This window comes from Malurus melanocephalus, unplaced genomic scaffold (genome assembly GCF_030028575.1).
Source record: "Malurus melanocephalus ecotype Western Australia unplaced genomic scaffold, MMel_1.1 scaffold_496, whole genome shotgun sequence".
NCBI lineage: Eukaryota > Metazoa > Chordata > Aves > Passeriformes > Maluridae > Malurus > Malurus melanocephalus.
The window spans coordinates 474,292-501,087 of record NW_026623728.1 but is presented as its reverse complement, the minus strand read 5'-3'; the positions used below and the strand labels follow the sequence as shown (position 1 = coordinate 501,087).

Below are 26,796 nucleotides of genomic sequence, written 5' to 3'. Positions count from 1 at the left end.
GTCAATACTTAAAGCTCTATTTCCCACAAACTGGAATTCCCAGCGCGGTCCGGACCGTTCCGAGGGAATAAAGGCACTTTAAACGTTCTTTTCTTGCGATTTGCTATGGAATAGAGGCTGGATATGGAATAAAATCCTCTTCCTTTCGTCGTTTTCGAAATAAACCTGGAAAAATTGTAGGAAGTGGGAAAAAAAAAGCTTTAAACTTACGTAAGAATTCTTAAAGAGACTGCAAAGGTGTTTTTTTAAAAGGTTTTAAAAACGGGCGCGGTGACCGGCGAGGAAAGGGTGTGGCTGTGGGCGGGGCCATATAAAAGGGGCGTGGAAACGGGCGGGGCTAAGGGAGTGACGTGCGGTGTGGAGGTGGCCGATGCAATGACGTAATGGTGGGCGGAACAATGTGACGTAATGTGGGTGGAGCTATGTGACGTCAGGGGCGTGGTGATGTGCGATTGACACTCGTGATGTGGGCGGAGCTATGTGACATAAGTGGGCAGGGCGAAGTGATATGGTGGGCGGGGTTATATTGCGTCAGGGGCGTGTCAATATGCGATTGATACTCGCGATGTGGGCGGAGCTATGTGACGTAACTGGGCGGGGCAAAGTGGAATGGTGGGCGGGGTTATGTGACGTCAGGGGCGTGTCAATATGCGGTTGATACCCGCGGTGTGGGTGGAGCCATGTGACGTAACTGGGTGGAGCTGAGGCGATGGTGGGCGGGGTTATGTGACGTCAGGGTGTGGCGATGTGCTTTTGATGCTCGCGGTGTGGGCGGAGCCATATGAGGTAAGTGGGCGGAGCCATGTGACGTCATGTGGATGTAGGCKGTGATGGGCGTTAAAACGTGACGTCATTGTGTGGGGGCGTGGCCAACACCGCTGCCAGCAGGGAGCGCTGCGCGCTGCCGCATGAGGGACCCGCGCTGAGGGACAGGTGAGAGACCATCGGTACCGGGGCASGGGTGGGAGCGGCCTGAAATGCACTTTGAAACCCTTAAAATGCCGAAAAAGAGCCAGCTGCCTTCCCTTGAAAATGAGGGAACGGGGAAAGTGTTTATCTCTGCTTAATCTGATATAATGTCAAATAAAGGGCTTCTCCCCTTTCATCCCCTAAAATAGTGGAAAATGAGGAGTTTTCCTCACTTTAAATCTCTCAAATGGTGGGAAAAGCGGGATTTTACCTCAATTCAATCTCTTAAAAAGGGGTGCCGACTGGGCCTCGCCCTCATTTCAAACCTTAGGATGATGAAAATGGGGGAGTCTCGTCTTTCCCGGGTTTTGCTCCTCATAACTCCCTGCCTGGGCGCGGGGCTCAGGCTGCGTTCAAGACGCGGTTCGATTTGTTTAAACCACAGCTCTGTCCCCTCTTTTCCGCGTTTTGCTCCTCATCATTCCTCCTCGGGGCTCAGGCTGCGTTCGGTTTATTTAAACCACAGCTCTGGCCCCTCTTTTCCGAGTTTTGCTCCTCATAATAATTCCTCACCGGAGCGGTTCGGTTTGTTTAGACCACAGCTTTTCCGAGTTTTTGCTCCTCATAATAATTCCTCCCCGGGGCTCAGCCTGCGTTCAACACGCGGCTCGGTTTGTTTAAACTACAGCTCTGTCCCCTCTTTTCCGCGTTTTGCTCCTCATAATTCCTCCCCGGGGCTCAGGCTGCGTTCGGTTTATTTAAACCACAGCTCTGGCCCACCCCGGCCCGCCCTCCCCATCCCTCTTTTCCACATTTTGTTCATAATAAATCCTCACCGGGGCTTAGGCTGCGTTCAACACCCGGTTCGGTTTATTTAAACCACAGCTCTGGCCCCTCTTTTCCGAGTTTTGCTCCTCATAATAATTCCTCMCCGGAGCGGTTCGGTTTGTTTAAACCACAGCTGTTCCGAGTTTTGCTCGTCATAATAATTTCTCCCCGCGGCTCAGGCTGCGTTCAAGACGCGGTTCAATTTGTTTAAACCACAGCTTTGGCCCTCCCTCCCCGTCCCCTCTTTTCCACGTTTTGTTCATAATAATTCCTCACCGGGGCTTAGGCTGCGTTCAAGACGCGGTTCGGTTTCTTTAAACCACACCTCTGTCCCCTCTTTTTCGCGTTTTGCTCCTTATAATTCCTCACCGGGGCTCAGGCTACGTTCAAGACGCAGTTCAGTTTATTTAAACCACAGCTCTGGCCCTCCCTCCCCGTCCCCTCTTTTCCAGGTTTTGCTCATAATTCCTCCCCGGAGCTCAGGCTGCCTTCGACACCCGGTTCGGTTTCTTTAAACCACGGCTCTGTCCCCTCTTTTCCGCGTTTTGCTCCTCATAAATCCTCACCGGGGCTCAGGCTGCGTTAAAGACGCGGGTCTGTTTGTTTAAACCACGGCTGTGGCCCCTCTTTTCCGAGTTTTGCTCCTCATAATAATTCCTCCCCGGGGCTCAGGCTGCGTTTAACACGCGGTTCGGTTTCTTTAAACCACAGCTCTGGCCCGCCCTCCCCGTCCCCTCTTTTCCACGTTTTGTTCATAATAATTCCTCACCGGAGCTCAGGCTGCCTTCAACACTCGGTTCGGTTTGTTTAAACCACAGCTTTGACCCTTCTCCCCGTCCCCTCTTTTCCGCGTTTTGCTCCTCATAGTAATTCCTCACCGGGGCTCACTCAGGTTGCGTTCAACACGCGGTTCGGTTTGTTTAAACCACAGCTTTTCCGAGTTTTGCTCCTCATAATAATTCCTCCCCGGGGCTCAGGCTGCGTTCAACACCCGGTTCGGTTTGTTTAAACCACGGCCCGCCCTCTGTCCTCTCTTTTCCGGGGCGGTGCGAAAGAACGCGGGGCCGGCAAGGAGCGGATCCCGCCGGCGGACGGTGAGAGGGGCGGTACCGGAGCCCGGGGAGGGTTCGTACGRGCGGGATGGAACAAGCATTTCATACCGTACTGTGCTGGGAATGTGCCAGCCCGGCAAGGAGAGCTCCTGAGCCCGCCCTGTGCCTCGGAGGGGTCGGGGAGAGGCCGCTCCGGAGGTCACGGAGCTGCCGGCAGCGGAGGGCTGAAAGCCGCGTTTCTTAGCGAGCCTCCTTCGCTGGGTTCTCCCAATCTTATTGCGGAAAAAATTTGGCTGCTGTCGAAGTTTAATGGTTTGTTGCAGCGTGTGCGAGTTTTGTGGGTTTTTAGAAAGATTTCATGCGTGGCTGGCGGGCAGCGTCACCCGTAAGACACTGCAATGTGAGCCATTTATTTGTGAAATGTAAAGAAATGCTTTTTGTTTTCCTGTTTGCTAATGGAGAGACTTCTGATTTAAATGAGAAGAGAAAAAGAGACATTTTCTTATGTTCATTGKTTGAGAGARAATTKTAATTTGGAATTTTCTTGCTGCTTYAGGTCARCCCATGARGCTSATYTTAATGMTTTYTTTTTWAAATGYTCATGCAGTCTCTTATTGCAGCAGGAAAAAAGGACGAAAATTATTTCAATTATTAATATTGAAAATTATTAATTAGGCACAGAAGGAATATTGCCCAGTATGAGGTGCCAGAAGAAATGTCCTCATGTCAGTGTAGCAGTGGCTGTTTCCTTTCTGTGCTGCTGTCATCACTTTGGTTGTGGTGCCTGGGCTGTGTGGGTTCATGGAGTGTAAAAAAGCCAAGCCCTCACTGCTCWGGAGGAGTTAAAGACACAAGCTCAGGCCAATCTCCAAGGCCTGTGGTAATGTAACCTAAATAAGAGGTGTGTCCTTGCCTGGCATTCCTGCCCATCCCATGTGACACACAGTAATGTGCTTAACTCCCCAAATACTGCTGTAAATCTGCTCTGTAATCTACAGTGCACAAACAGGAGGGATCTGTGAACAACATCTGCTCAGTCCGTGCACATCAGCTGTACTTACTGCTCATTATGGTGCCAAACAAGGGCCCTGCTCTCTTTTCCCACTGAAATTAAGTTGATTTTATTAACAATTCATGCTACTATAGACTTGATATCATCATGGATGTAGAACTGCCATTTAACTGTCTGCCTTTTTTTGAAAACTAAATCTTTAAGTCCATTTTTTTCCCTTTTTTTTTTTTCGCCCTTGCATTCACCTCTTCTTTTTTATTTCAGCAGTGAATTTTCACTGCTGCCCATCTCATTCATTTTGYTGGGCAAATGACAAAGGCAAAGAACTGCCAGAAGAAAACCAACTGGTGTTACCCTCATGGTTTAAAGTTACTTTTTCTTTATATGAGCATGTCAGTCTGTGTTATGCATTGTATCTTTCTACGTTTTACTTTACCCACTTCACGTCTGTGTGTGTGATTCATCACAAGTTCACCATCATAAAGAGAATCTCAAGTGTGCAACACACTCAAGAGACTCCAGATATCAGAGATACCATCAGAAAATTGCTATCCTGTGGTGCATGTAATCAGCAATATGCCCTGAGAGAAAACTTGACCTTCCTTCCCYAAGATGCTTTTAAAATTCTTGTGTGGTAAAATATCTCCAGCGTGCCCCCGAGCGAGCAGTGCAAAGGGTTTTCAAAGCCCAGGTTCCAGCTTTGCACAGTTTTATTTYAGGAATAAACACCACAAAATCCAGCTAAGAGCTATGAAAATGGGGAGGTCTTAGCCTTGTCAGGCCCTTTGGAGTGACATGGATTTAAAACGTCACATCAGGCTATTGGGTGTGAGATTCATGACCTCGTTTGCAAGGGTGGCCTAAAGCAAGAGCCAGCAGTGTTGCACACACAAGTGCAAATTTTGATTGTAAAGTGTTGTCACAGGGATAGAAAATCTTCTTTTACACCAGCAAACCTCGCCTGGCTCGCTGAAGAATCGTGTYTGAATTCAGTTTGTTTCTGAAGTCTGTAATTTTGTTCAAAATTACGGTGTGGCCACACCAGGAACTTGAATGAAGCAGAAACCAGTAGTTTTTGGGAAAACCAGAATATCATGATACTTGTGTTTTTGCAGGTCTCCCCACTGTCTAGGGGGAAACTTTTAGGAGTTGAATCATCATATGAATATCTGGTTTAGGGTTTTTTTTTTGCCATCTGGGTATTGATATAGACTTAGAGGATCACAGCTTGTTTATCATGTTCTAGTGCTGTATTCTCTCTGTATTCTCTGCCTGAAACTGGTGTGCAAACATAAATGAGTTCAGAAAAGCTGGAGATGAATACGAAAATGAATAGTAGCACTTCATTGTAGGATGATTTTACAATCAGATCTTGCTGGCTAAAACCATCTTGATACTTTAATAACTCTACACTTAAAATTCAGAAAAGAAGGAGTGAGAGTAAGCTGCTTTTAAAACAATTAATTGTAAGACAAGRCATAGTGGTTAGAATGAGAATAAATACATTTAATTCATGTATGTCTCAGGGCAATTAAAATTAATCACTGTTTGATCCACTGATTTTCATCCCAAGAGTTTTTGTTCATTTTGATGAATAAACTAGCAAAGTGCTGTGTAATTAAAAGATGGAAGTGGTCCCATGGAGGATAGAACTATAAATAGGTTGAGGAAGGGATTCTGCACGTGAACAAAGGGTGGGTTTGTCAGGCACTGCTGAGTATTGATGTGGTCTTAATGCAACTTGTGGCTCAGAAAACCTGTAACTGGTTGCTGCCAGGAGCAAGAATGGCAGAGGAGTGAGAAAATCTTGCAGTAGGCAAGGTGTGCATGTGGCAGCTCACCCCAAAACCTCAAGTTGTCATAAAAATCCTTTATTTGTCAGCTCTATGTCCCTTAATGTGATAAAGATCATTGGGATAAGTTTGATAAGAACTCTGGTATTGTAGGAATGAGGTGATGAGACCTTTTGGGTTTTGCTGATTGAAGCTGAAAAACTTCAATATCCACGAGTGACACTTGGCAGGTCTGAGTGATTCATCTGGAGCAGCTCCAGCCCTGCTGGACTCTGAGATGTGGGCCAGTAATTGCTGCTGGCCTCAAACTATTTTTCACCAGGCAAAACTCACAATTTGGTGTTGTTTGTTCTAAGCTATATTTTACTTTGGAAACCACAACAATCCTTTGTCCTCTGAGGAGTGGGGAGGTGCACTTGTGCCCTTTTGATGGGGTTTTCTGCTTCAGCMTTATTTCTTGGATTGATTGTGCAGGTTCACAGCTGCTGGGTAAGGACAGAGCAGTTTGAGCACAGATATCATGTTGGTGTAAGCCCTGAGCAGATGAGGATTCCATTTCAGACCTTCAGCCTATCCTGGTTAAAGAATAAATAGCTGTGGTCAGTCTTTGAAAGTAGTCATTATGACTGGGAACTGAAATGCAAAACCATTTCTGTTTCTTACAGCCTCCCTTGCCCTCGTAGGGGTCAGATGTGAAGCAGAACTTCTGTAGAGGCTGTTACCATCTCTGTGTTGAGAATCATCAATCCAAAGAAACGTTGCTGTGTTRGTCAGGACTTTATTGCCAGGTGGGTATAGTGAGAGCACGTTGCAAATGCTGCTGGTGCAAACCTAAAGTGACAATCCCCCTGCTCTYCCCCCCAAATCCTCACATTGCAAATGACATATTCAGGATGGATATTGGAATGGCCTTGTTCCCCTGGTCCCATAGCTGGCAAGCAGTGTCACTTCTGTTACTGCATCACTTGTTAACTAGGTGAGAAAACAGCCTTTAAGATTAAAGTTTCATCAAGTATTTTGAGAGCGAGCAAGTATAGACTTTATTCTTCTCAAGAATTGCAGTGTTTCTTTTTGAAATCCCTGGCAGAGTTAGAATGTTCTGTCAGAAAATGTCTCCAGTGAGAAATAGCAGGCAARGAATATTTTCTGTGGGATGGTATGAGCAACCTTGTACTTTAAAGCTTGTATATTAATTGCTTGTTAATGGGCAGCTTTTGGCAGAATTTCCTTTTGGTATGGCCTCAAGAATTTTAATGGAGCATCAGTCAGCGAGCAGAGAAAATATACTTTAAAAACAATAAACAGGATGTTCAGTGGTTGTGTCTGACATGGGTTGAATCAATCATTTTCTAATTTTTCTCAATTATGAATCCTGCATTAACTTCATTAAGAGCAGAAAGATGTGTTGCATCCTTCTAACTCCAATGCAATATATTTTTCTGGATTTCTTCCYCTCCACACCTGATGTGTTTTCTGGAAGGTTATGAGGAGAAACAACCAGAAATGTTTAAAACCCTGTGGATGTTGAGGAGTTTATTTTCTGTGTCTTGCTTACAGGCCTCTGAAAGTGATTCCCAAGGTGTTTTCAATCCCCCTAAACACCTTTTATGCAATGTTTTTGCAAGCAGAGAGTCTGTTGCTGGCTTAACTCTTACAGGTACACAATGCATATGTGTAAATATGCAAAAGTATGTGCTTTTTTTGTGTGGGGGGGGAATCCCCACAAGAGTCAATTTATTAAAAAAAAAGTATTCATAAAAAAAAAGCCAGTGCTGCTGAGGTGATTGAGCCTCTTGATTTWTATTCCTGTGTTTTCCCTTCTTTAGTGGTCATTGGATGAAAATTCCCCAAAATAGGGTGTTCTTCCCAGAAAAGAATGGAAAAAGCTCTATTGAACAACATACCTTAACCCAATAAAAAAAAATCCCAAAACCAATATGCAAAAAAGAAGGGAAAACTGTAGAGTGGAGGAAAAACCCTCAGCTTACACAAGGCACAGTCTGTCCCTTCAGGAACAGGAGCTCTCAGCATGGRCAGGTTTTTTTCTGTGCCAGCTGTTCTGTGCTGTGTCACCTCCTCTCCTGTTCTGGCCACCTCGCTTGGGAAGRGAAAGGGCAATTCTGAATTGCTTGAATTATTTTGCAATTCTGTCTGACAGAGTGATGCATGTTTTGGCAACCTGGTGGCTCAGAGGTGAGAGCACAGAGCGTGTTCCCCCTTCCCCTGGTGTGGCACATTCCTGTTGCAGCTTGGTGAGCATCTTCTCTCAAAAATATTGGGACTAATTCCTACAGAGGGAGGAAGGAAGGAGGGATTGGCAGATTTTCTTGAGGAAAATAAGGGGTTCTAGCCATTTTTTCCTGTCCCAAATTAGATGTTAAATATGTTGGGAACTGSAGAGTTAACTGCTCAACAGATCCTGCTTTTCACCTTTAAATACACACCTTATTGTATAAACACAGGTGCTGTACACACAGCATACACCAAACCTCAATCCCGTGTCTTTGACCTTCTGAACACAGTTATTGCTGTGTGGGTTTAGTTAGCCAGGGCCAGGAGCTCTGTGCACTCAGCACAGAACCCACTGGGACATCAGCATTTAATAAAGGATTTTATGCAGAGTGGAGATAAGYGAAGGTTAATGTCTTCAGGCAGCAAAGATAGTGCTGTAGTCAAGGTCTTTAAYGATTGTAGGATATCTCTTTCTGTGGAGAGGATTTTGGGTGCAGTCATCAATTGTGGATCCCACTCTGGGGCAGGGGCACCTCCAGGTCAGTGAAGGGACTGAATTAAATGCTTTTGCATGGGAGGTCTTTGTTAATGAAATCTGTCTGTGGTGCACACAAGGTTTTATCCAGAATGGGGTCAAATACTTGGGAAAAAAACCCTTAGCATCAATCTCTACACAGAATAAATGTACTTGTTGCATTGTACCTGTTGAGGATATTTCTCTCCATCTCATTGTAATACTTGGTAGGTGTTCTTGAAATAAAAATGATGACAGCTGAGGCTGAATTTCAACTTGAATTTCAACCTAATCCCTGCAGTTCCTTCAGAAAGTTGTGCTGAGGAGACAAAGCCATATAGAAAAAAAAAAAAAAACATTTGAAACTCATCCTGTATGACAGTGCATAAATTTAAATGCCAATGCTACTGTTTTTATTTTGAAACTCCATTTGRTAGCACAGCTTTGAACTCCAGATTTGCTGTTGGGTCTCTCTAAATTAAAATTAACAGCAAAACATCTATCATGCCAGGGTTCACTTCCCTTTGTTTAAAGTATCTCGTGCTGCTTCATTCAGCAGGTTCAGGTTCTTGGTCATTCCATTCCATGATGCAGTTCATCAAGGTGCTGTTGAGTGCTCTCTTCTGATGTTTATCCAAAGCTCCTTTGGCATCCTGAGTCCTACACAGTTCATCCTTCTCTCCCTCCCTCCTTTCTCACTGTTACTGCCTTTGTTCTTTTCCCTTTGTTCTAATCCAGAGTTCACAAAGACTCGTTTTTTCTAAAAAATACATTTTAAGACTGACCCTATTCCCAGGCACTTCCCAACTCAACATTCTGCTCTGCATCCATTTATGTTTTATGTTGATTTTTGAGYTCCTTTGGTGCCGTCAGACCGTACAATCTTGGAGCTGCCTCTTGTTTGCACAGTGCATTGTACCTAGTGCACATTGCAGTGCTGAGCTCCAGCTCTCTATAAATAATGAAAACATGCAGGGCTTGCTGGCACAAGTCAGTGCAGCATTTCCTGAGGCTCTGCTGTGTTTCCGGGAGCTCGGCTCTACTTTGGAGTATTTTCTGTAAAGCTTCGTGAGAGCTTCTGTTGTGCAGCTCCTCTGTTACAGGACACACAGCCCTGTGTAACACCAGCATGCAGAACACCAAAATGGGCTCAGCCAGATTTCTGTCTCCTCCCATCTCCTCCTCAAATGCAGAAATCAATGAGAGCCCCGCCTGGAGCATGGGAGGGAATATTATTGTCCCAAAAGCTGGGTGAGGAAGGTGAGTGGTCAGCCCACAGACCAGACAAACTCTGAGCTCTCAACAAACACCTGGAGTTGTAACTTCAGGATATAAAGCAAATTTGGATAGAAAAATCAGCCTTAAGGAATCTGTTTGCCATACAAGCAGTGTCTGAATTCATGGTCAGCAGCAGCAGCAGCAGCCACCCTCCTGGATGTTTGCCAAGTGGAGTTATTTTTGCATTGTAAAGTGCCTACAGATAATTCTTCTGAAGGGTGCTATATAAATAAAACAGCTGCTGGATTGGTTTAAAGTGAATCTCTTGAATTTTGGCTCCCCCCTTCCACAAATTACGTGTATAAATTKTCCCAGCTTCAGAAATTAGATCAGATCTATCATGGGTGAAATGGGWTTAATTTTATTACACACAATAGTTCATTAGTGAAGAAGAAGAAATTTCATGTATTTATGCATAGCCTGCCCAGAATATTTTACATTCTGCTCTTTCAGATGTAAATAAAAATAAAATGCTCATCGAATTGCTTATTAGCCAGCATGGAGAATAGAGAGTGGTTGCTGTAGGTTACCTTTTGGAATTCTTAGGGAACATTAGGTGGGAATGGGAATTGGGGACCAAATCCATCCTTAAAGGTGATGGAGGTGGCCTGATGACGCAGCATGACCTGATCCTGAAGCGGTGTTGGATCACTGCATCCTGCTGATGAAGGGCACAACTTGTCCTGTGGAGAGAGAAGATAGAKCTCAGTCCTGGAGCACCAGGAATTCAAAGAGTGACTGAGCCTGTGCAACCCCCACCTTGCCCAAATATCCTGGGGGTTTCTCCAGCTCAAACCAGAGCAGACCCTGTGCTGGATGCTGAGGAGTAGAGTGAGTGTTGGATAAATTCTCGAGGAGTGGCAGCCATCTGTTGGTGGTGCTCACTGAAATTCCTCCTGTTTAATCTCACCACATTCGTGTGCCTGCATCTGTTTGTGTTGAGTGAGGACCTTAGGTGAAAATGTTTGTGTTTTTGTGACACCACAAGTGTCTTTGTAGCCTGATTTGCTCCTATGTACATCAGAGCAGCTGGGTGAAACCAGCAGACCTATTAATGTCAATCCCCACTCAGACAGCAGGATCGATGTTTCCAGGCAGTTCCTTCTCCCAAGTGACTGATCACAGGAGCTGCACAAAGATTTCTGCTTCTGGAAATGAATTCTTTGTGATTGTGCAGTAACATYGTGTTGAGGCACAATTAGAGGAGTTCTTCCTAATCCTGCCTGCCTTTGCTGTTATTTTCAGATCTCTGTTTACTTGGTAACAAATACCTGGCCTCTTAGAAGACATGCCAGTGGTGATGATGAAATTGTATATTTTCAGCTAATCATAGCATAAACCTGTACAGCTKTGGTGCAGGTCTCATTCTTTTTTGCTTGGATCTTTTAAGGCTCTGCAAGGTGACCTTCTACTCTGGAGCATTGTGCTGAGGCCACTGAACTGTGACATGCTGGGCCCTGGTATAAATAAATCTGCCTGTCCAGGAGTCATTGCTGTCCTGCTTAGCCCTTTGGACTCACTTCACCACTTTATAGAACATTATAAATCTGGGTTTTTTCCCTTAAAAAAATCTAAATGTATCTATACTTARGGCATGAAGTGGACGTTATCTTCCTAAAAGATACAGCCAGGGAATGGTTAAGTCTTTTCATATCCTTAGGTGGGAATTAGRGAACAAGAATGGATGCTTTGTAAGGAATTACTGGTTATTATTACAGACCTCTGAAAAACAGACATGAAATTAGCAGTTGTGTGTCATTTCATTACTGCTTTGGCAGTCTGCTTTCTTTTTCTTGAACGCTAAGATGGTTGCTAGGGCTTTGTAGTGAATAACCTTTTTGTGTTCAGCTCAAGGCGGAGTGTAATTATTTTATAATTTTGGTTTGTGGGGCCATTTTAGACATTTGCAGAGAAAAAAGAATTCAGCTTTTGTTAACTGCCTTCATAGTTGGCTGTCAGTCACTGGTRTGTCGCAGCACAGACAGAGGAGCTCTGTGTCTGTGCTCATCATTTGCACTTGGTGCTTGCCTGAGGATCTGGCACCACCAGTGAGATGAACACGCACTTGACATTGTTAYAAACTGGCACTGATTGACTTTGAAAAGTGAAGTTCCCTGTCAAGGTAAGTGTCTGCTTTAGTGGCAGGATCTCTGTGTGGAGGGGAGGCTGTGGATAGCACCTGCTGGAGCCAAAAAAATGCACTTGGGTTAAGGCTGACATGCTGCAAAGGGACCAAACTCTCACTTCAGGGTGAAGACTTCTAGGAGTCCATAAACTTATTCTTCCGTATAGTTACAACAGTTTCCCCCCATCAGACTGTTTTTTAGGACATGGCAACTTTTTATGATCAGAGGRTTGGAACACCTCTGTTATAGAGAGAGACTGAGAGCTGGGAGGATCCAGCCTGGAGCAGAGGTGGCTTTGAGAGACCTTAGAGCCCCCTCCAGTGCTTTCAGGGGCTCTGAGAAAGCTGAAGAGGGATTGCCTGCATTGACAGGACAAGAGGGAATGGCTTTCCTCTGCCAGAGAGCTGGGCTAGATGGGATATTGGGAAGGAATTGTCCCCTGTGAGAGTGGGAGGCTCTAGCACAAGGTGCCCAGAGAAGCTGTGGCTGCTCCTGGATCTCTGGAAGTGCCCAAGGGCAGGTTGGACAGGGCTTGGAGCACCCTGGGACAGTGGAAGGTGTCCCTGCCATGATAGGGTGTGGAATGAGGTGTGCTTTAAGATCTTTCCAACCCAAATTCCAGGATTCTGTATAACAGTTACAGCTGTACTGGGGCACTGAGAGGGCAGCAGGGCACATTCTGGGATCAGAAGTGGGTGTCTCATGCACAGCTGTCTCCATCTAAACTCTTTGTCCTGCATTGCTCAGGGCTCTTGGAGAGCAAGTTCACAGTCAATTATCTAAAGGGCTGATTTGCCCCCCTGCAAAGTCAGTCCTCCCAGCTTGGCCCGTTAGGTCAGGCTTTACCTCGAGCCCATGAAGGCTCTACCTGTGGGCTGAGAGCCCCCTGATCCACTGCAGATGTCCCTTGCAGGCAGAAAATCCCACCCATGTTGGCACAGGTGGCTCTTCAGCATCTCTGCTGAGCCYCTGAAGGGTTTTCCAAGGCACAGCCCCACTGGCACATGGTCCCTGCTGCAGCCTCAGCACAGCTCCCACCTACAGGGATAAAAACACCCCTCCCCTGATCCCAAATACCCTGTGGGGCTGTGGTGACGTGGCTGCTGTGCCTGCACCTCRGGCTGTGATGGAGTGCAGCAATCCAGCACTGCAGACACGATGCTTTGGGKTTTTTTTTTCCGCCTTGCTAATTGCTTTCTACACATAGAAAATCTCAACCGATGCGAACGCTGACAAAGCCCCCAGGAGCTGGGAGCTGCTGGGAATGGCAGACGCCACGTATTTATGGGTCGGCAAGTGTTTCAAATGACAGGAAACATATTTTTGCTTAAGGTGTGTCTCTAACTTGGGATCCATCACTTGTGCATGTTGCTGTAGCAACGCTGCAATGGCATGGGAGTTGCTTTTATGGCTGATTTCCGAGCAGATCGTGGCAGGAGCTGTTACCAAGCAACCCACTCCTGTGCACCCCTAACTAGGAAATGCAGACAGTTCTTTTTAATATTGCCCAGGATTTTGATCRTATGTTCGTTCTGTCAACTTTGGTCTTTTTGATGTGAAATAATTGCTGTGGAGTACTACAGAAAGATCCCTGTTTTGTGGGGACTTCCCCCTTCACTGTTTCTCTCAAATGAGTGTTCACTGTGAGAACATTCACAGGAAGGCAAAGACAACAGTCCATTTATTTCAAAAAAAAAAAAAAATTAAAAATGTTGTATTCAATACGTGCTGCTGAAGAGTAATTAAAGGCAGACCATCTGTCTGGGTGGAAAGAGCTGCATCCTGTGCTTCCCAGGTCTGCAGCTGATCAAACGTTATGTTCCAGGACAAACCTCCCAAAATGCRGGTGTGGAAATGCTCTTTGGAAGTTTCTCATAGTTCCTGCTCTGATTCYCATTCCTTCTGTTCCATCTCCCCAGTACTTGGAGGGATTTTGGTAACAATCTGCTTGTGCCTTTATTTGCTGTAGAACTTTCACTCTGTTTGTGCAGTGCCTCCAGTGGGACAAGGCCTTGTGTTTGTRTGAGCACATCTGCAGTGCTGGGTTCTTTGTAATTCCTCTGCCTGCATTCCCTCTGAAGAGTCAGAACCAGATTTCAAAAAATATGCCAAACATCTGGTAAATCAGAATCCCCTGAGYTGATTTTGAAATATTTGTTCAGGAGTGCCACAGCTATGCCAGGTGGTGATTGCTGTGGAAAACCTGTYCTTAATTTATTTTTTATATTATGCCATTAGATTAAAAGGATCCACCTGTAGGTCAGTGTGTTCCCCATTCTGGGTTATGCTGGGAGAATCCATCCTGCTCAGAATTCTATTTACATTCCATGTTCTCTGGATGTGCTGATGCTCTGCCCTGTGATCATCTGAACACATTCCACATTCTGTGAGAATCTCTTTATGGCAAAGCATTGATTTAATGAATTCTGAGCAAGAGAAAAAAAAACCTCAAAAGCCAGGACACACAGGGAATAAGTGACTGGAAAAGAGAGTGCTTCATCCAAGGGAGAATAATAAAAAAAAAAAGAACCAGGACAAATATTTATCTGTCATGTGCTAAAGGATTCCTTTTCTTCTCAGACATGAAGCAGTCGGTGTAAGACAAACATGCTAGCAACTACTACCCATGTTAGCTCCTTGTTGTGCTCAGGATGGTGAGAAAAGAAAAAAAACAAAACTGTATGAATCATTGTTTTGCAAGGATGCTGCTTGCCCTGCAGATATTTACAGGYTGTTTTTCAGGAAAATGGTGAGTTTACAGACTGCCCACTGAATTTCCATTTTTATGCCAGGGTCGTATTATTACTGCATAATTCATCATGTAATCACATAGACCTGCGCTTGGTTTGATTAAAGGAAAAAATGTCAGCTATTCTTAAATTATTCTGTCTTTTAGCACAGAACTTTAAGAAAATCCAAGAGTCATTGAGGATGGAAAAAAATCTCCAAGTTCATGGAGTCCAGGTGGGATGGGACCTCACTGAGCAGCCCCTTTGAGTGAAGAAATCCCTGCTGATGTCCAGCCTGAACCTCTCCTGGTGCAATGCAAGCCATGTCCGTGTTGCAGAGGTTGGTGTTCTGCACCCAGCTSACCCTGGAAGGTGTTAATATCCCCTCCATAAACAATCTCCTCTTTTYCATTTCTAGAAATGTTGGTCTTCAAGAGCGCTGGAGTTTCTTTGGAGCAGGAACCTGACATTTCATACCCAAATAGCCTAAAAACAGCCTCAGGGTTATGCAGTCATTTTAAAAATGAACCCATCAAATGCTTAACACCTGGTAAGTGTTGCTTACAAAACTGAAAGTTATTTTCATTTGAAAAGTGTTCCAAAGCTTGACAGCGTTTTCCCACATATTTCTACTGTCTTTCAACTGGAAAAATTGGGAAAATAGTRGGGAAGTGTGTGTGTATGTCAGGACAGAAAGCTCACTCTGCAAAAGGYTAGGAACATCTCTGGAAGCAATCTTTTTCCAAGTACAGCTGAAATCAAATGAAATTAATTGAAATATTACTTTTTAAAAATTTGAAATTAATTAGTATTTTTCCAATAATAATAATACTTTTATCAAAATTTTATAACGCATTCAAATTCCCCTATTGGGGATGGAGGATTTGGTCTTCCTGTTTCTTGGAACAGCAAACCAAGAGACTGCAAGAAATAATATTAAGCATTACATGAAAATGATGTTAGAATTGCAAAGCTGAGGATTTAAGCTTTGTAAATGAGGGAATTGTGGCTCCTGCTTAATTTCATTCATCATTTAGGCCTGAGCTGTCYTTGCCACATGCTTCATTTTCTTTTCCATCACCTGTTGGGTTGTTACTGACATAGGGCCAAGCGTGCACCAACCCCACTGATGTTACTGCTGTAGGAATTCCACGGYCTGGCTGCACAGGAATAACTCAGTGTGTAAATCACAGGGAAYGCTGCACTGGCCTCGTGTCTCCAGCTGTTCTCTGCTCATTATTCCTCTAACCTGCATGCCTGCAGTTGTGTGTTTGCACTGAGCTGTCAAAGCCTCAGCGTGATCTGGGATATTTTCAGTGGAGCTGTGGCAGCCGTGGCTCCATGGTTGGTGTAAAAACCTCAGACTTTTTTACAGTTCTGAACAGATCTGTGACAAACACTGAGCAAAATAGATCTGGGTAACCAGTGGGGAGCAAGGAAAAAGGGGAGAACCTTTACTGCGTGTGAATAAAAGCGTTGGCTGAAAAGCAAATAGCTCKTAGATTGGCAGCTCCTGCCCTCAGCAAGTGTCCTGACAGATCCAGAATCCAAGATTTTAAATTGTGTTGCTGCTGGTGAGGTCAGTGTATGGCTCATGGTATCAGARTCAGAGTGGTTTGGGTTGGAATGGACCTTAAAGATGATCCAGTGCCACCCCCTGCCATGGGCAGGGACACCTTCCACCACCCCAGGGTGCTCCAAGCCACATCCAACCTATCCTTGGGCACTTCCAGGGATCCAGGGGCAGCCAAAGCTGTTCTGGGCAGCCTGTGCCAGGGCTCACCCCCTCACAGGGAACAATTTCTTCCCAATAGCACATCTCACGCTGCCCTTTGGGACTTTGAAACCTTTCCCCCTTGTCCTGCCACTCCACGCCCTTGTAAATAGTCTCTTTCCATATTTTTTCCTTTCAGGTACTGGGAGGTCACAGTTGGGTCACCCCTGTCTCTTCTCCAGGCTGAACAATCCCAATTTTTCCAGCCTTTCCACAGAGCAGAGCAGAGTTGCTCCATCCCTCTGATCATCTCTGGATTTCCTCCAASAGGTTCAACTCCTTCCTGTCTGGGATCCTGGGGCTGCATGCAGCACTCCAGGTGTTAACRGCAAGTGAGCTCTCTAAGCTACCTCAGAAAGTTTAAAATTTGTTGTCTAAACAGAGAAAAAAACCAAAAGGAATGTTGCTAAAATTACATCTTATTTTATAACCYGGTGGGGATGGCTGGGGGAGCTGGGACAGTCAATGGCATCTCCCACCAGGGGTGAATATGCCCCCTCTCCCCTCTTGGGGTCCCTGTGGTGGATAAAACAAACTGCAGGAAATGTCAGCAGCAACTGAATAAACAATCTGTGTTTGAATAGGGTTGGCTGAATAAATGACTGGTTTGATGGCAGCCACTGGAGAAGGGCTCTGTCAACACCGGTAACGCTCTGCTGTGTAAATACAGAGATTTGGGGTTGCACTATCAGCACTGGTCAGCTTGGGKGTTTTTCCTGTATTAAAAGGGAATATTAAAGGGGCAGAGTGGATGCAGGGCAGTTTGGGCATGGTTGGTGTAGCGGAGCAGCTCATGTGGGGTTGCCTTTACCTGGTGCCTCACCTTGGTGCATGTAATCTGTGTCACAGGAAAGTCACCTCTGGGCTTTTATAGCCACTGGAAAATGTGTGTTTGGGAACTTTGGGGACATGACCCTCGTTTTTGAAACTTAGCTGGAAGGAAAGAAATGATCTTTTGTTTTGTTAAGCCATTATTAAGTCTACAGGATGGCCATTCAAGTATCACTGCATAGTCCACAGGAGATTCTCTGACAGCTAATTGAATCATTCCCTGGAGCAAATCCACCACTGAGGGCACAGGGAAGGTAARGCTGGCAGAAACCAACAACAAATGGATTGAGCAAATGGATCATTCTGCAGGTGACTGGGATTTAAAGTGGGAAAGACTTTCAAAACAAGGGTGTTTTGCCATTTATTTGAAGGGAGCCAGGATTCCACCTTGAGCTYTTCAGGCCAAGCAGGACCATGGGCATATCCAGGGTGACCTCTTGAAGAAAATGTGCACTGCAGGGTGGGACAGCTTAGCTGGGATGCAAAACCCCTGGAGGAAAGAGTTGTGGGGTGCAAAAGCACTGAATTGGGCTAAAGTGGTCTGTGATAATTACCATCCAACTCTTTTCCTGGTGTATTTTTTCTCCTTCCTATATGGAGGTGAGGAAAAAATTTTTCTGTGCTCTCAGTCTAACATGGCTGGGAAAGGGTAGTGTGAACACAATCATTCTTTCTGTGCTTGGTACAAGTGTTTTTTAAAACTTTAGCTCTTATTTTTAGGACTAACGATACACAGTTCTTTATTGGCCCTTAAAAAAGTAAAGATAGATGGTTGGGGAATGTGTAGATAAGTGCTAATAATTCTTGGTAAAACCTGTTCTATATTCCTCAAATGCTACATCTTAAAGCATCTCAAGCTTTCTCTTATTTCAAGTTACATGTTTTGCTGCACTTGTTTTTTTGCTTTATATGAAATCATTCTCAAATATTGCAGTTTGGAAATGGTTTTCCTGTTGCTGTTTTTTTTGGGTTTTTTTTTTTTCCTTAATGCTTCCTGTGTGTCATAATGTTCAACTACAGAAATAATATTTAAATAGATGAAGAGAATTAACAATTTCWGTGTCCTCAGTCCTTTGCTGCTGTTGTGCTGTGCCCTTCCTGGTAGATTGTACAAAGCAGCTCCGAGAAGTGTTTTTCTCTTTAACTGGCTCTTTTTATGTTCAGAAACACAAGTCTCAGAGCTGAAACTTGCAGAAGGTTTTGAAGGCAGCCAAGAAGGAACTTAATGGCTCTCCTGGATGTTGTTCAGAAATCACTCCCCTTAAACTGCTGCGTGTAAGGCCCCCACAAGCCATTTCCAGGGAAGTCGAAGGTAAGAGATGGTAATTGGAAGGCCTGCATTAGTAACACTTTTRGAAGGTGACATTAAAATTTTGAAGTGTAGCTTTTTGCTTTACAGAAAATATATCTAAATGCTCARTTTTGTGGGTCGGTTCTTTTCTGTGTTAGCATGGGCCCTGGGCTCTGTAACTTGGGAATTGGGGGAAATGAATCCATAGGAAAACCAGGCTGGGTTGGTTTCTTTACTGCCTTTCTCCTGACTCTGACTGGGACAAACCTCTCAGGGTGTTTCTGGTCTGTTTGAGCTCCAGATGAAAAATATGATTATTCTCTCTTCACACATCACCTGGTCAAGTCAAATGCCTTTATTCTGCAAGTGGCAAAGAACAGATATATTCTTTCCATTTTGCATACAAGGAGATTCCTTGATGGAAGAAGGATTGTTCCATTTGATTGTTTTCATCTTTCTGTCTTTTTACTCATTTTTACCATGTCTCATGCTGTAACTTTGTTTCCTCATGCCCTTTACTGTGACTCTCAGTATTCAGAATCYACTTGAAAGCCTCCTGCTAAATCTGAGAGGCCACAATGCCCTTGGGCAGGAACATTTCTGCACCTCTGGGAGGTGTCCTGGAAGCATTAAATGGGCTTTAAAATTGAGGCAAGCTCTTGATAACGCTTTGTGCACACACTTTATTTGCACAAACCTGTGGTGTGTGTGTGTGTGTGTGTTAACCCTGCCTTACAGAGCTCTGCACCCTCCAGGTCTCCCACCCACTGTCTCAAGACTTTGGAAAAAGCCAAAACTCAGTTCAGGCTCAAATCTAAACTCCAGCAGCTCTTGCTGCCTCTCTGCTTAGAGTGATCTGATCACTCACTGAAAAGATTTAGTGGAAAAATCACACACAAGAGCTGTGTGATTGTTGCACATTCACCAAAATCTTCCACTGGAAGGGGCTGTGGAGGCTCGAGCTCTGCCAGCAGCACCAAGGGCCCCAAACTGACCAAACATTTCCTGTGCTCCTCTTGTTGTGCTTTGCTTGAGTAATCAGGACAATTCTCTGTTAGGYATAAAATGAAAGTAAATGATTGGAATAAAGATGTGCTGAGCTACTTGACAAGGTTTGAGTACAGGGTACAGAATCTGTGGGTGTTTGGCACAGCCCCAGCACTGCAGATATTTTAGCTCCTGCTTATTTTTGATTCTGTTCAAATATGATTTACCTTAAAAATAATTAACTGCAAAGTAACTGCTATTACACAACAGATATTGATGATTAAAAAATGCCATGGCAAAGCTCTAGGCATGAGCTGAAAGGCTCCAGTGGTGGTCTCAGTTATTTTGGTTTTAACTCCTTCTGGAGTGCCAGGCAGTCACTGTTTGTGAACAGAGGTTTGGTCTATCACATCAGCCTCTTGCAGGAAAAAAGCCCCCAGAAAGGCTCTGGAGAGGCTCAGGCCACACAGCCACAGTGCCACCAGTTCCTCTCACTGTCCTTTGTGGATTCAAAAACTTTATTATTGAAAAAARCCAAAATCTGGTATTAATTCTGAGATTCCCAGAATGCATTTCCTTTCATGTTGCCTGGTCATCTTCCCCCAAAACAGGTGTGCACAGGAAAATAAAGGTATTCTTACTCATCCTATTGCTCTTTTTTTTATCTTCTGAAGCTGTTAGAGAGCCCCAGTGTCAGCCACTGCTCACATAAAGAGTAATGCTGGCATTAAAATGCAATGTTGGTGGTGGGAGAAGGTCATAAAGAACATATTTATTGAAATCTTAGACAAACTACAGTGAGTTATCCCCAGCTCAGGGTGCTCTTGCCAAAAATTGCAAAAATTAAAATGAAATAGCCAGCAAAACTGAAATTGCCCTTTCCTTCTGAAAAAAAAAAAAGAATCAGACCTATTTGTAAAGTTCTCAGGCTACACAAATAGCTCTGCCTTTCATTAGTTATTGAGGGGATGGCAGACCCTGTGTTCCTTCAGACTGCTGAAGTGTGAAGAAAATTAGTATYTCACTTTCACAGGATTACACTGGAATATTTTCTCCACAGGCAAATATTTTTTAGATAACAAATATCGTACACAGTATTTATTTTCTAAATGGTCACACTTAACAGAGCTCATCTCAGAGAAGATCTGGTGGTACAGATGATTTAAGAAACAGAGTGTTTTTATAGCTTCCTGGAGGGATTATGGCTATTTAAGAGAAAATATCTTGTTTATTCCAGCCAAATTTTGTCCTTGCTGTTGTGCAGACTTCATGGCAGCTTCCAGTACAAACACTAAGAATTGATTGAGGTTTTATGGGATGTTTTTGGCTCCCAGATTCAACAAAGAGCTGTTTGAAGGAGAGGTTATAACAGTGAGATGTAACAAGGTGTGGATGTGACCAAAATTGAGCTTGGACTGGATCTCTGGTCCAAAGTTGATGTGGCAATTGTGCAACTGCCCCTCACACCTTGAATGTGGAAGGGAATGGGCACAATTCCACTGAATTCTCACCCAGGATTAACACAAAGTTTAAACTGGACACAAATAATTAAACAGACACTGACTCCTCTCTTGCCATGTGGGAGCTGTTCTTTTGCTGTTATCTCATTCCCTTTGACATCCTTCAGGGTGAAGAATTTCTTCATGGAAAGGKTGGTCAGGCCTTGGAAGGGGCTGCCCAGGGAGATTTGGAKTCCYCACCCCTGGAAGTGTCCAAGGAAYGACTGGACCTGGCTCTCAGTGCTCTAGTGTGACACGAGAGGCTGGACTCAGTTTTGGACATCTTTTCCATCCTCAGTGATTCTTGGATTCTCAGCTCTGTACTGGAAGGATCAGATCCTCCTTTCTCTTTCACAAACCTGTGCCTTGAAATCTGTTTTCTTTAGGAATGATATGGATGCAGATATAAGCAGTTGACATCAGTTCTGAGAATATTTTCTTGTAGGTGGAACTATTATTCCTCCTTGGAACTGCAACTGTGCAGAGTCAGTGATTTGCTATGCTAATAAGTTGCTGAAGGGAAAATGGGAATTATTCTGGCTTTGTGTACCCCTCAGTACATGTGGTTAAAAAAGACTAAAGGGCAACAGAAGATGAGCAATTCTGGAAAGCACTTGTGCAGGAAGTAATGAGGGAGGCAGGAGGGTATGGATTTAAAGGTGGAAGATTCCCCTGCTGTAATTTGTTTTTGAAGTGCTTGTTGCACTCTTTGCTCTCCTGTGAAGGCAAAMCCCAGTGACTGCACTGACAGATGATGTGGGTGACAGGTCTGCATTCACTGATCCCACCTCATTCCAGAAACTTGGCATCTCGTTCATCACTTCTGCTACAAACATGCAGAAAACCCAAACCAGAGCTCCCTCCTGGTTTTATCAACACTTCTTAGGTAGGATTCTTTCTGTTGCAGTTTATTTCTYGTACGAGTCATCTTCTTGACTCACAGCTGAAGATTACCCTGTTGCTTCATTTATTTGGTGGTTAATTTGGCACTGTGGGCAGATGTGATGTAAAGCTCTTAACCATTCCAGGGTGAGATGGAGGCAAGCAATCTGCACCAAGGAGGTTTAACAAGGCATCCATCCCAAGGGAGTGGAGATATTTTAATTTAATTAAAGGGAACATTTCGTACTGAACTGAAAAGATTTATCTTGTTGACTAAGACATTAATATTATTTTTAAAGGGAGATACCCAGTGAAAACTCAATATTCTGACCATATGTTTTTGCTGTGCAAAAATGCTGATTTTTAGCTTGATGAGAACCCCAAATTTCTGTCAGTTACATTTCATTCACGTGGACAGTTAAGCATTGCGAAGCTGTTGATTGGATTGCTGGTTCCAGTGCATACCTTACACTATTCAGGTAATTTAAATAAATGCTTTTATTAGCTTTAACAGGTAATACGGCATTTCTTACATGTTCCTTGTGCCTCTGGTCTTCAATTATGGCTGATCTCTTGTATGTGAGAATGAGTAAAACATTTTGGTTTCCAGGTATTATTCCTAGAAGTYTCATTTGTTAAAAAGAACCCGTGGAAGTCACAGCACACCCGTGCCCACACGTGCACAGGTACCTGGAGGAGCACACAGGCACTGAGGCCATCGTGTTCCATCACYTCACGATGTCTCAGCACCCAAACATCATTTTGGCAGCCTTGAGGGCTGTTCTGGCCTGCAGAGCTGCCCTGGGAAGCATCTCCTGCTCTTTCCCTTGTGGGCAACCCTCCCTGCAGCTCAAAGAGTCATACAATGGTTTGGGTGGACAGGACTTYGAAGACCATCCARTTTGAAACCATTTGCCCTTGTCCTGTCACTCCAGGCCCTTGTAAATTGTCTCTYTCCWTCTTTCTCCTAGGCTCCCTTCAGGAGGGAGCAATTAGGATGCAATTAGTAGAAGGGGCAATTAGGTCACCCCGGTCTYTTCTSCAGGCTGAATAATCCCAATTCTCTCAGCCTTTCCTCCCAACAGAGCTGCTCCATCCCTCTGATCACCTTGGTGCCTCCTCTGGACTCTTTCCAACAGTTCCATGTCCTTCTGTGCTGGGATCCCAGGGCTGGAGGCAGCTSTGCAGGTGGGATCTCACCTGAGCGGGGCCGCGGGCTGGTGAAGCAAACCAGGGTACGATGGGGCTGCGAGCGCACATGGCCGGGCTGCCGCCACCGCGTCCCCCGTCCCCGGCGGATCCCATCCCATCCCGCCCCGCAACACCGACCCTACTCCACCGACCCTACTGCACCGACCCCACCCCACGGAGCCCGCCCCGCTCCCCGCCGCGGCCGATGCAGGCTGCCGGCTGTCAGCGAGGCGCATCCCGCGCCCAGCACGGCCGGATGGGGACGGGAACGGGAGGAAAAGGAAAGGGAAGGAAGGCAAAGCTCGCAGCGCGGCCCCGGCAGCACCCGCCCCCAGCGCAGGTTGCGCTCAGGAGGAGCCTGTTTTTGCATGGCCACGCCCCCTTCATGAATATCMGCTTGGCCACGCCTCCTCCGTGCGCTCGCGGGTTGGGGAGCCCCGGGAGCGCGCGCGCGCGCGCCCGCGCGCCGCTTCCCTTCCCTTCCCCGCCCTCCCGCGAGGCGGCGGCGAGCTCGGAGCGCCCGAGCGGAGGGAGCGGGGCAGGGAGGAGGAAAAGGGGCAGCGAGGAACGGCCGCTCCCCCGGGGGAGGCCGCGGCGGGCACGGACGGACGGACAGACAGACGGACAGACGGGCGGAGGGGGCGCTGCAGCGGGAGGGCGGTGAAGGAGCCGCCGGCGAGGGGCGAGCCCGGCCGCCCCCCGTCTCCTCCTCCGCGGGTGCGCGCTTGCCGCGGCGGCGGCGGCTCCCGGCGATGCGGTGAGGGGAAGGCGCAGCCGCGCTCTCTGAGGGGCCGCCGGGAGCCCCCCGCGCCAGGTAAGGACCGGCACAGCGCCGGGCGGCGCCGTGCTGCCAGCGATCCCCCGCGGCCACGGATGGCGGGTGGGACACGGCGGGGACACACCGGGAGGGGGCAACGCCCGGCGATGTGTCGGTGTCGGGGAGGGGAAGGGAAGGGAAGGGGGGGATCGCGACCTCCGCCACGCCCCTGCCGCGGGCGGGGGACGGCGCCGAGGGGACCGCGACAGCCGGGCTGGGCTGGGGTAGGGTAGGGGGGTTCCTCCCCGCCATTCCCGGGCACGGCGGAGCCGCCGCTGTCGGTGCCTCGCTAATTCAACTCGGGATGCAGCGGCGGGGAAAGGCGGGGTCGGGCGCGAACGGCGAGTTCGCCAAAATTCTATCTCTCCAGTGAGCAAATCGACCGTTTCGTTTGAAAAAGAACGGGTTATTCTGTTCAGAAAGAAAGCGGCGTGCAGGGGTGGGTGGGTGATCGGCGTCCGTTCCGCCCTGCGGAATGCCGATCCATCCCCTCGGGCCCGCCGGAGGCTGGAGGAGAGGCCGTTTTTTTTTTTTTTTTTATTTTTTTTTCTCTCGCCGCGTGTTTACCGGGAGGTRCCGCAGGTACCGCACACGTGAGGGCCAACACACACCGCCTTTTTTTTCGGGGTTAAACCCCTCCATCCGTGCCTTTTCGGGCGGTGTGGGCTCTGAGGGCTGTTCTGGCCTGCGGAGCTGCCCCGGGAAGCGTCTCCTTCTTCTCCTTTTCCCTTGTGGGCGACCCTTCCCTGCAGCTCACAGAAATCACACACGGATGACACACGGTGTCTCTCCGTTACAGGCGTGGGTTGGTTGTTGGGGGCTAAAATGCAAAAAAGCCGTGCGAGATGATGAGGCAGACGGCGCTCGGATGGATGGGTGTTTTTTGGAAGGRAAAAAAAAAAGGCAAGATTGTCATCGCCGTTTGTGTTGGGATGTTCTGGAGCTGGTTTGGAGGATGGTGGACTCGTGTGGGTTTTAGGCTGTTATATAGGTGAAAATAGTGCGAGGAAAATGAAATAGCTGGAGAATTTAAATAAATTATGGCGGTTAATTAGCGCTGATGGGGAGTGCAACATAGCTACGGTGTAGGAGAGGATGGCAAATTCATGTTGGATTTGGGAGGGGAAGAAGAAATAAGGCGAATGTGCCACGGAGAAACAACAACATGGCCAGGAGACCCTGCTAGCAGCACTGCTYAGGGTGGAGCGAGGAATGATTCCTGCAAAATGCTAAAGGTTGGGTGTTGGCTGTTTTTCTGACTTCATCCTCAGCGCTTAAATCCTGAACCTGCACCTGGAAGCATCCGTTCCTAAGGAGTGAATTTAAAAAAGAAAAAAAAAGGAAAAAAACTTATTACTAGTGTAATAAGTGCCTTTTGGTTAGAGTGTATTGAAGAGGATTTGCTGGCTACAGTCACATGAGGCTTTTTTCTGCGTGGTGAGAGACACCTTAGATTATGGCAGTTGGTGTGGAGGAATGTTTACCTAGGAAATGCATGATAGACCTGTGGTTGAATGAAGAAAATACAATATATCGCTGCTTGACATCATCAAAATCTCATTTTTTGGCTCTGCARACGAAGTGTTGGTGGAAAAAGAGCAGTCATGCTTAGGCAAGGACTCTCAGGCAGTTTGAGGTCTGTGGCTTTTATGACTCKGGGGCTTCTAAGAAAATAAACAAACTACTTAGAGTTGTGTTTCTTTATTGTAGTAAATTGTAAATTGTGCCCTCGTCCTAAGGGCATCATGAAGGATTGTGGACTCCAGATTTACTCCAGTTTCATTGGGGTGTAGTGGCAGAATTGTACCCTGTTTGGATCTCTGCTGTGGCTGTAGGATTTTGGAGCACACTGGCCTGCAGTGTAGACTTGTAATTACAGTGTGAATTACTGGTTACATGTTCAGGGTAACTGGATGACTAATATAATTTTATAAAATGAACTCCTTATCGGTATTGATTGCCTTGTAGCAATTCCTGCCTTGTTCTCATCTTTCTGTCTTTTCCAYTGGTTTTCCCACGATCCTGGGTTATTTTTAATTTCAGGTTGCATACACTTTCAGTTATACCTTTAGAAATACCAGTGATAAATATGTTGATGTTGGAAAAATCCATGAGCATACCTGTTACGTGCAGGGAATTTTTTACAAGATAAATTTTTTAATGCATTACAGACAAGGRTACCTGACCTCCTGCTTGCAAATTCTCACTTATTAATAACCATAAATGCAAATGTGTAAGGCCCAAAGGTGTATCACACACAGCATTATGCACTCTAAGTTCTGCAGGTTCAGGTTTATATCTATTTCCAGAAGAACACCTCAATGCCAGGCCTAGTTTTTTATACTTTGTATTTATTAGTTTGTAATCTTGCATTTTATTTAATTTCAGGATGCTTGTTAAAATTCATAGTTACATATCTTTTTTATTAGACAGCAAAAGAAAAACAGTAAGGAGGAAGCCAGAAAATAAAAACAACCCTTTGGTACATGAAAACCAAAAAAATGAACCTGTGACCCTCCCAAATTTGTGCATGGTTTTTCTCATTAGAAAGAGAGAAAGATTATGTTCTTCCTTATGTTTTATCAGGGTTTGCCTTTTCTAGAAGGGGTTAACCATGAGATCAACTGAGACTCTGCTAACACCTGTAATCCCACGTTTTGCGATATTAAGAAAACCTGCTTTCAGATTTTTTTCAAAAGCAAAATCCTTATTCCTTGTCTTTTTGATGTATAAACACTGCTTCTTTTCCTTTCAACTTCGGAGGATGAATTCTCTTCAGAGCGCAATGGTTATTTCCTTTGACAAGATAATTTCCTTTGACATCCGTCCAAAGCAAATGGCTTTGAGTGTTGTTCCTTGACAAGATTGGTCAGATTTTAAGAATTGCTGTTGAATCAGTGACCTCTCATCCCTGCTCTCCCAACTGCAGCATTTTGGACCCTCTGCCTTGCTCTGTGTTGAACATTTGAGCATTTGCTGTGTGAATGACAAGTATTTATGGTGCAGAGTTCATTTCTTGCTGGATCAACAACCTGAACTTGACCTGTTGAG

General features: G+C 45.7%; 1 protein-coding gene across 1 annotated transcript in view; it reads left to right on the top strand.

Moving 5' to 3' along the window:
• The first annotated feature begins 2,768 nt into the window (after positions 1-2,768).
• TANC2 (tetratricopeptide repeat, ankyrin repeat and coiled-coil containing 2) overlaps positions 2,769-26,796 on the top strand; it is a 199,256-nt gene continuing 175,228 nt past the window's right edge. The window contains exons 1-5 of the mRNA XM_057381179.1: positions 2,769-2,831; positions 6,260-6,382; positions 14,641-14,813; positions 14,892-15,023; positions 16,387-18,390. The gene's annotated coding sequence lies outside the window, so the exon portion shown is untranslated. The remainder of the gene's footprint in view (positions 2,832-6,259; positions 6,383-14,640; positions 14,814-14,891; positions 15,024-16,386; positions 18,391-26,796) is intronic.